This window comes from Monodelphis domestica, chromosome 5 (genome assembly GCF_027887165.1).
Source record: "Monodelphis domestica isolate mMonDom1 chromosome 5, mMonDom1.pri, whole genome shotgun sequence".
NCBI classification, from domain to species: Eukaryota; Metazoa; Chordata; class Mammalia; order Didelphimorphia; family Didelphidae; genus Monodelphis; species Monodelphis domestica.
Genome location: NC_077231.1, coordinates 107,207,902 through 107,218,280, shown reverse-complemented (window position 1 = coordinate 107,218,280; position 10,379 = coordinate 107,207,902). Strand labels below are relative to the sequence as shown.

The 10,379-nt window shown below is 39.2% G+C and overlaps 1 protein-coding gene across 2 annotated transcripts in view; it reads left to right on the top strand.

The window, feature by feature from the left end:
• Positions 1-378: 378 nt before the first annotated feature.
• The window catches only part of SLC38A4 (solute carrier family 38 member 4), a 116,353-nt gene continuing 106,352 nt past the window's right edge, over positions 379-10,379 (top strand). The window contains exon 1 of one of the 2 annotated variants that reach the window (XM_056799027.1): positions 379-520. The gene's annotated coding sequence lies outside the window, so the exon portion shown is untranslated. The remainder of the gene's footprint in view (positions 521-10,379) is intronic. The other variant, XM_001366975.4, reaches the window with a different exon arrangement.

Here is a 10,379-nt window from a genome sequence, read left to right as displayed (position 1 = left end):
CTGGAACATAAATAGATATGTAAAGGTCTTTTCATAATTAAGCTAGAGCAAATGATAGCAGTCTTCCTTCTAGACCAATACAATAGTCTCTTAATGTTATAAAATGCTTTTTAATTCTCTGATTAAGTTCAAAGTAGATAGGAACTTGTTTTTGTATGGAGCAAGCAGACCAAACGAATAAAAGCATGATTCATTTACTTTATTTTTTTCCCCAATTAAAATGGAGCTTTGATTTGCAATTCCTCTGGCTCCCATGCTTCCAGGCCAACTAGATAGTTCCACTCCACCTGGGAGGATGCTTTTTTTCACATCTCAGGTTGCTAGTTGATGATTGGTGACTTTTCTGGAAGGGAGGGTCCGCAGGAAACATGACACTGAAGGATGTGGCCCCCAATCAGTTGAGAGAAATTTCCACTCCAGAAAGGGCGAAAAGAACAGAAAGCAGCTTCTCCAATCCATACTTGCCCCCCACCCTGGGTACCTCTCTACATTCCCATTAGGGAAGGAGAGAAAGAAAAAGGTGAGTGATTCTGAAATTAAAAAAAAAAAGTTTTCTTTTAGAATTAAAACGGTTGTCAGTGTGCACGCTTATGTCCGATCCCAACCTACGAAGAGACAACTCACGTGTGTGACACTGTATGGTTAACTAGTTCAAGTTCAGGCTTGTTATAGCTGCCGATTTTAAAATTGTAGTATCACTTTTAGGTGGATTATAGCAGACTTTTGATCCCATTCCATAGACGTTCAGGAGCCTGGCACTCTTTTGGGAGAAGGGATTGATTTGGGCTACTTTTGTGTTGTTGCTGAGATCTGGTTAATAGCCAAAGTAAATGAAGCCGGACCTTTCCTCCTCGCTTTTCTACTTCATTCCTCGTTCACCCACACTCCTTCATCCCCACTCCTTCTCCCTGTCCTCTACTCCACGCCACCATTGCAGCTAAGGGCTATCTGATGCCCCTCGGTTAAAAATCCTCGCTCCTCCTGTTGCTATCGCCGCTACCATCCATGGAAGAGGGAAGGCAGAGCCAGGCAGAAGAGGGGGAGGGGAGGGGAGGAGCGGAGGCTGATTCTATTTGGGAATCCGGTCACTCAGGCTTGGTTAGGTGTTACCCTAGAGTGCTGACCCACTACCCTCTCCTAAGGCTCCTATTCAGGAGCCTTTTAAATAGATGGGGTAGCTAAACGCCAGGGCTGTAGATAGGGTCCTCACAGTGTGCGGTAAACAGACAGTAGACTCCCAAGGCGGGGAGTTCTGGTTTCTAAGAGGTTGTAGATACGCGAGGATGGGGATGGCGTGTGTCAGATTGAAAGTGTGAAGGGCCGGGGGAAGGAGGGGGGGGTGTCACGACGGAGGCTTGAAATTGACTGAGTGGTTTGGTTTGTTCATGGCTGTCTTCATCCGGAAATTGGGACTGTGGGGACAAGTAGCAACTACAGAAAAACAAGGAAGCGGGGACCGAAGACTAAGACTAAAGTGAAGAAACAAGGAGAGTTAAGGGGAATGGAAAGGAAAGATACAGACGTCCGTAAGGGAAGGATAACTCGGAGAGCTGCAGATTCCTGACAGTCTGCTTTCATCTGGGCACTTAGGGCGCCACGCTTTAGCTTTATGGAGGAAATCTGGGCATGGCATGGAAGAGACATAGCCGACTCTTTTTCCTGAGGACTGTTAAAATCTAGAACTTCGGGGTGTTCTTCAAGGCTCGGAAGAACCTTTTTGAGATGGAAGGGATCTCAGAAGTCATAGGAAACTGGGGTCCTAACAAAGAAAATGACTTATGCAAGGTCACAAAAGTAATGAATAGTTTCGGTCAGGTATGGAACCTGGATAATTTGAATCCTGTGCTTTCTTCAAAATAACAAAGAGTTACCAGCCTCATCGGCTTTCAGAAATAGTGATTTGTGGAATGGAAGGAGATGCCCAGGCAAAAAGGGAGGTAGATTAGAGTTGGGGAGGATGTAGCAAACTGGAGGAAAAAGTTAAAACAAAGAATGCCCGGGGAGAGGGTGAAGATAGGAAAGGCATATATATATATATATATATATATATATATATATATATATATATATATATATATATATTTTTTTTTTTTTTTTTTCTGTAGAAGCACGAGAAGGCTATAAATCTGGCACACTTTTTGTTGGTAGGGAAGAAAAAGAGAAATTTTGTTTGATTTATTTCTCTTAGGAGAAGGTGTACCTGCTGTCTTCATCTTTGGGGTTTAGGTATACGCATAAATTTCGAACTTTGTTTGAAAATAGCAACACCTGCTCCCTTGTTTAGCAAGTTTCCCCCCAGATTGGCATGGGGGAGAGACTGAGATTGGAGGTGTAATAAGTGATCAATTGGCCAATCACTAAGTATTTCGTTGTTCCAGGCACTGCTCTCATAGATGTTATATTCTACTAGGGGAGAAAATATTTACTTATAAGTATATGCAGAATCAGTATGTCGATTGTTTCTCCAGTTATGATTTTCAAATTTGCTCATCCAGCCCTAATCTATCTGTTGATCTTCAGTCTCACATCTTTTAAGTATTTAGTGTCCATTTCAAACAGGGTGTCCTTTGGGCATCTTAATCTCAACATATCCAATAGTTGGACATGAATGAACACATTATATTTTCCTCAAAACCCTACTCCTTCCAGACTTCCCTATTACCATCCCTTGCTCTTTCCTATCTTGACTCTTCACTCCTATTCTTCCTGCCATATGCAATCTGTTGCCAATTTTTACCTTCCTGTAAAATCTTTTGTGTAAACCCTCTTCAGTCTTCTGACTGCCACCATCCTGAGGTGCAAATCCTCATTATCTTGTGCTTGGACTATGGCAATAGCCTGCTGCTTTGTCCATCTCAAGTCTATCCTGACTCTAATCAGTATTCCAGTCTCCCCTCAATTGGCTACCTTTGCCCTACAGGATTAAATATAAAATCCTCTAAGTTTTAAAGCCTTTCATAACCTGTCCTCCTCAATGCCCAACTTTCTAGTCTTTTTACAACCAAAACTCCCCTGAGTATTCTGTAATCCAGTGACACTGGCTTTCTTGCTTTTCCTTGAACAAGACACTCCATCTGCCTCCTTCAAGTTGCTCCTATGCCTAGAATCCTTTTCTTCCTAATCTCCTCATCCTAGATTTCCTAGCTTCCTTCAAGTCCCAGTTAAAATAATGCTATCTACAGGAAGTCTTTCTGTATCCCTCTGAAATTCTAATGTCTTTGCTCTATTGATTATTTCCAATTTATTTCGTATACAGTTCATTTACAAATACCTGTATTCAGGTTGTCCCTCTCATTAGTCACAGGCTGTCTTTTACCTGTCTTAGTATCTCCAGTGACTGGTGTCTAAAAGGCACTTAATAAATATTTACTGATTGATTACATGACTGAGGATGAGTAAAACATTGGAGCTGTTTCCTACCACTCTATACCACCACCACTACTCTAAGTGAGTCATGAGGACAGAGGAGAGAGATGTTGCAGAAAAAGAATTGACAAGACTTGAAATTATTGGGTGTGAGAGCTAAGGGAGAGTGAAGAGTCAAGGGTAACTTAGGTTGTAAATCTAGATGACTAGAAGGATGGTCATACTTTTTACAAAAACATTGCCAATTGGATATCCTCGGGGCATGGAGATAGCTCAGTGGTTTGAGAGACAGGCCTAGAGATGGGAAGTCCTAGGTTCAAATCTGGCCTCAGATACTGCCTAGCTGTGTGACCCTGGGCAAGTCACTTGACCCCCATTGCCTAGCCCTTATCACTCTTCTGCCTTGGAGTCAATATTGATTCTAAGATGGAATGTAAGATTTTTTTAAAAATTGGATATCCTAAGAAATATCTCCAAAGGGTAGGGATATCCTGGAGTCAGTCCCTATAAATTGGACCTAAGAGAGACTATTGTTAAAATTTCAGTGTGAGAATTTATATCTTAAAATCTGCAAATGCTATAAATCAGGACTTGATTTATTGTTTTGTTGACTGTCTAGACTTAAGATAATTCATTACATATTACATGTGTATAATATATTTATATTATATATTAACTTAAAATGTCCCCCTAAAAGTGTACATTGTTCGGGAGAGTTAGTTGTTAAACATTGGTTTTTTAAACCCCTTTACCTTCTGTCTTAGAATCAATACTGGATATTGGCTCCAAGGTAGAAGGAGAGTAAGGGTTAGGCAATGGGATTTAAGTGTCTTGCCCAGAGTCACACAGCTAAGAAGTGTCTGAGGTCAATATTTGAACTCAGGACCTTCTGTCTTTAGGCCTGGATCTCAATCCACCTAGCCACATAGCTGCCTCTACACACCAGAGTGTTAAACTCAATATATCTAAAACTGAATTTATTATTTAACCCAAAATCTTCCCTTCTTCTGAGCTTCCCTTTGACAATAATACTGTCAGATATAACCCTCCAATTATTTCCAAAGATTATAGATTCTTTTTCTTCCTTCTTCTAAATTCCTTCCATTATTTTTTATAGTACTGTCCTAACTCTCGATTTCTGTCCTTTATCTTCATTTTACTAATAAATCCATTTTACTTATCTTTAGTCTGTATAGCATCCTATTCTCCAACTTCCCTTTATCTCAATTTTCCCTTTGAAAATAGGAAGAAAGAATACATCCAGTTCTATAATAATATAAAATTCAATATTAATCACTTACTGAGAAATTTACTACATAAAGAGCTGAATGCTGAGAAAAATTGGGTCTTAGTGATGATTAATATAAATAACCCAGAATTGAAAATCTTATTTTTTCTTTTGTTCTCTCTACACCATTCCCCTTCATCAGCTCCCATTTATATGATTTATTATCTCTATGCTGATGATTCTCAGATCTACCTATTCTGCCCCAGTGTCTCTGCTGATCTCTAATCTCACATCTTCAGTTAACTTTGAGACACCTCAAACTGGATGTCCTGTAGATATCTCAAAACATTTCCAAAACAGAACTCATTACCTTTCCACCTAAACTCTTTCCTTCCTAACTTTTCTATTACTGTAAAGGGCAACACCATCCTTCCAATCCCTCAGATTTGCAACCTGGAAATTATCCTCACCTCCTTACTATGTCTTATGCCCTATATCTATGCCAAAGGGAATTGTCCTAATCTTACTGTGTTTTGTGCCCTATATGTATATTTATGCTAAATCCTGTTGATTTCACCTTTGCAACATCTCCCAAATATTTTCCCTTCTTCCACCACCCTGATGCAAGTCCTCATCACTTTATATTTAAATTATTGCAATAGCCTACTGATGGGTCTGTCTGCTTCAAGTTTCTTTCCACTTCAATCTCTCCTCCATTCAATTTCCAAAATGGATGCCTTTTTTTTTTGTATTCTCAGTAAAATTATTAAAGCACCGGTCTGACCTTGCCTCTTCCCTGCTCCTTAAATTCCAGTCCTTGTGCTACCTGTCACCACCATGATCAATTATAAAACTCTCAGTTTGGCATTTAAGCCCTATACAATATAATTCCTTCCTACCTTCCCAGCCTTCTTATTCCTCATTCCTTGATATGTACCCTTCGACCTCTTGGCTTTTCCACCAAGATATCCCATCTTTTCACTCTGGTTATTTTCTCTGGCTGACCTTATGCCTCAAATGTCCTCCTTCCTTTAAGTTCCAACTAAAATCCCATATTCTTCAGGAAGTCTTCCCCAAACCCTCTTAATTCTAGTGCCTTCCCTTTTTTGATTATTTCCTATTCACCCCATATATAATTTATTTTGTATATATTTGTTCTCCTTTTCTCCCTCATTAGATGGTAAGCTCCTTGAGGACAGAGACTGCCTTTTGTCTCTTTTGTATCTCTGGGGATCAGCATAATTTCTGACATGTAGTAGGTGCTTAACAAATGTTTATCCATTGCTTTTCTTCATGTTATAACCTTTCTTTCATCAATATGTTATTGTTATAGTCTTGAAACTTGAGGTTTTGGTTTGTTTATGTGATCTCATCCTTTTAAAAATGATTTAAAATCCTCTTTAGTCCATCATAATTTTACTTGCACCTTTTCCTGCTTACGTTGTGTTTATCTTGTCATTTGTATTGCAACATTTGTGCTCTTTACAGCACATATTCTTCAGGTCAGGGACTTTGCTGTTTGATTTGGCGCTATTTTAATCACTAAGTACATTTACTAGGCCACCCAAATGATAAAGAAAAAAAAGAAATACTTTATCAGGAGGCAAGTTTTGTGGAAAGCTTGATTCTGCAATGATGAGAATTCGGTTCATTATTTTTTTCAAACAATTTACCAAATGATAGTCTCCTTCCAGAAAAGTGACTATCATGATCTGCAGGTATGGGTTACTTTGAGCAGCATGAACATATGCTAATCCAAAGTCCTTTCCTGAGCTTTCCCTAAAAAGGACAAAAACAAAAGATTAAAAAATAACCAGGAAAATGAATTAAGGATAGTAACTAAACTCAGGAACTGCCCCCCTCCCCCACCCCATGGGAAAAAAAAATAGAACTCTTTGCTATTATGCCATAGGGTGGGACTTGGGAAGCTATTCTCTTTACTTGGGAAAAATCCTTTCTAATTTTAAGAGTTTGGAGAAGCAGAGAAGAACAAATGTTATATAGATTAGGGAAGCAGAAAGAACAACAGGCAAATGGAAATGCAAGGATTCAAAGAGCTTCAAGAAGAGAAATAATTGGGCTTTGTGTAGTGTTTCAAATGTTTATTAGCCTTTTAAAGGTTTAATTAAACTTCTTCCTTGGTTATTCTACCCAAATATTCTCTTGAATGAATCAAAGGGATTAATCAACTCTTTTCACCAATATTCTGATCATTTTAGAATGGGGGAAGCAGATACTGCCCAAACATAGAGGTATTTTTTTCATTCTAAGTTTGGTTATAGCCCTTAATTAATTTTCTTTTGAAAATTAACTAAAAAGAATTTGAAACATTAATTGAAAATGAAAAACTTAAAATTAAATTTCCAGAAACTTTTGTTCTTGTCCTTTTATGGAAAGGTCTGGAGAGGACTTTAGATTAGAAAACTTTCTTGTCATTTTCTGTTCAACTAAATGGAGATTTTTTTGTTTGCTTATTTTACTATTCTTCCACAAAGTGCACTACTCAAACTATTCAAATAGAGGATGAACCTTGGAGTATGGAGCAGGAGAGAACCTACCTCTAATACATACTCTGTCAGCATCCAAATAACTCTTTAAGATTATAAATTGCAGTCAAGGGAGCTCCCCATCCCAATGAAAACTCAGGTATAGACCCCCCCCCCCATCCATTTACAACCCAGCTAGCAGGACCAATACACACACAAAATCATAGACTTGAAAATGTATTTCTCCACTATCTCACTTTGGAAGGCACATCCTTAGAAATAACATAGGGACACAACACACATTTTTAGGATGTTTGGCAACTTTCTGGCAGAAATAGATTGGTCAGGTTCAATTATGATTGCTGAGTTGAGAAGGCTATAGGGTTGACTGATCATTTTAGTGTCAAACATTTTTCTAAATTGACTTAGCTATCAATTTATTTACCTATATGTGGGATCAAAGAGGCACAGAGGCACCTTGATGAGGGAAAAGCATTGAAGAGAAGATTAGAAGAAATACTCCTCATATAAATGATGATTTTATTTGATGAAACTGGAAAATGTAATTCTAGCACAGTGGCTAGATAGCCACTACTAGGCTGCACCCACAGAGACTGGCACTTTTCTGTAATCTCTGGCCTTTATAGTGTTTGCCCTGAGTTTGTTGATCTGACGATGACTTTTCTCTTCAATAATGGAACTAGACTCCTGGTGCTTCCATTTGAACCTTACTCATATTTCTGAGGGATAATTCTATTTTTGGCTCTAGTCTAAGGGGTCTTCCTCAGTAGGGGAGGGGAGGAAGTAAAAAAAAAAACTTCTCCCAATACAAACAGGAAACATGTATGGAAGAGACAATTTTATTCTCACCCACAGAAAAGGGAATATGAAACATAAAGAATCACAAAATATTTACAACTACTTGAGAAGTTGGTATAATTATCTAAGCAAATCCTTTTCATTTGCACATAGCTTTTTCATGAGAGCTACTTTTTACATTTCTGGCCTCCCCCCAACCCCCCCCCCCCCCCACTGAGTACAGCCTAACCACCACCATTAAGCAGGCTCTTTCAGTAGTTTCTTTCTCAGAACATGATTATTTTCTTCTCCTTTGGTTTGTTGGTATCTTCACCCTAGCTCTTCCAGTAGCTGGTACCTTACTCCTCAGGTGGCCAGGAAAGGGAGAAGATGCCAGCTTTCTGTTGAGATCTTGTAAGGCCCTGTACCAAAGGAAAGAAAACACAAATAGGAGGGGACTATGAATGGTTTTTACATTAAAAAACAGTCTTTTATGGGATCTATGGGTTTGTGGATTGAAATATGGTGAGGGAAAGGGCATTATTCCCCACCCTGTCCCTCACCAACCAGAACTCAAATGCTATTCTTACATTTCAAGACTGGCAGGAAAATAGGCTTAATCTGCATGGTTCACCTTTTCTTTTTAACTGTTTTTCTTCTGCATTAAAAATCTCCTAGCCCTGTCTATGATCTCTCACTCTTCCAGATGCCAGTTGGTCCCAGAAGTTCCAACTCCCTCTGTCCCCTATAACAAGTAGACTCTTCAGGTACCAAATCCCTCAGGCCTGATCCAATATAAGGTTCTCATCTCCCTTCACCCATAGAAGCTGTCTTAAAAAAATAAAAGAAGGAAGTTTTATACCCCAAAGGAATCTTGAACTTTTGGTATGGAGAGGAGGAAAGAGGGGAGAACCCCCTTCTTAAAGTGGGGTTCAGGGGAGACAGCAGATGTAATGGGTGGGCTCAGAGAGAAGAGAGGGGATTTGAAGATTTTCCCCCTTCTGCCTTCCCTCCTTAGCTAAAGCTGCTCTCCTCAATTCACTCTTGTCCCTCTTGTCCTCCCTCCACTACTCGAGACCAAAAGGTCTCCCCTTGATCTGTTTACTCACCCCCTAGAGAAAGTCAGGTTGACTCACCCCTGGGCAACAGGAGCTGAGGTAAAGTCTGCTCAGGTTTCTCTTCAGAAAGTCCTTTTGATTGGTAAGTGTTGGGGGGAAAGATTTCCTGTCACCAGCAGGAAAAGTGGGTAACCATCAGGAGAAAGTCTTTATCACCTCTCTTTGGCTTCTTAAGACTGAGAGACCCTCATTGCTCTACCAGCCAGAGTCTTCTCCCTTCAGGATTCCACTCCTGGGACCCCTCCCCCATCAAGGTGATCAATTCCACATATTCTTCAGTCGGGCACTTTTTCCTAGTGCCACCCTCTATCACAAAGCATTCATCAATAGGAGCCCTTCTTATCTCCAAAGTAGTTTTCCTTTTTCTCTTTTTTAATCTTTCTTCTCTTCTCCTTATTCATTCTCCTCTTGCCTCTCCTCTTTCTAAGACCACAGAAGTCTCTTTCCCCTGATTACTGGTCCTTGATTTGACCCTCCAGAATACTTTACTCTTCTCTCTCTTTATTGTGCAATATGGTGTAAAGTGCTGGTCAAAAATCAAACCTCATTCCAATTCTTGGAGCAATTAAAAAAGCATATAGGAAGTTCTTTACTAAATAATTTATGCTATTGGGTTCATCAAATACTTTGCTGTTGAGTTTCATTGTTTATGACTCTCCCTTGTCTAGCATGTTCCATTGAACAAACTGTTTTTGAAGCAACACTAGAATGTTTTGATGCTTAATAGTGTAGAGTGAAATACTACAATAGGGTTGAAGGGGTTTTAGGGAAGAAACATAGAAGGAACATGTAAATATTTTTATTTTATTAAAACAAGGAAGCGGAAGGTAAAAAGGGAAAGAAAGGAAGGGAATGATCTTAATTATTTTCCCTCTAAATTGTAAGCTATCTGACTATAAACTATCTTATTTCTAAGCACATTGAAGGAAAAGTCTTTAGGGATTAGTAATCTTACAACAGAGTCTTTTGGTGGGCAAAGTGCAAAAATCCCAAGAGAAATATCCAAAGGTGGTCTGTTCTATCTGTCCAGCAGAAGAATGAAGACTGCCTTCTTCTCCATAGCCAAAGATATTCCCAGGCTTGTAATTTAAATGATGGTTTCTCAAGCTGCTCCAGGAAAACACTCCTCCTTCACCCATATCCAAAGAGATTGTCAGTTTCTGTTTCTCTGGGATGATACTATTCCACCAGCTCTAGGGAAAATTCTAATCCCATGCCCTGTCAATTACTCATGTCCTAAGTGTTATTTCCTATTTTAACAAGTGGTAGTGCTATTCTGCCTTCCTCCATCCCTACTTCTTTTTATAACTTCCCTTGGTATTCTAGATGCTCTATTTTTCCAAATGAATTTTTATCGTTTTATCAAGTTTTGACCAATGATCT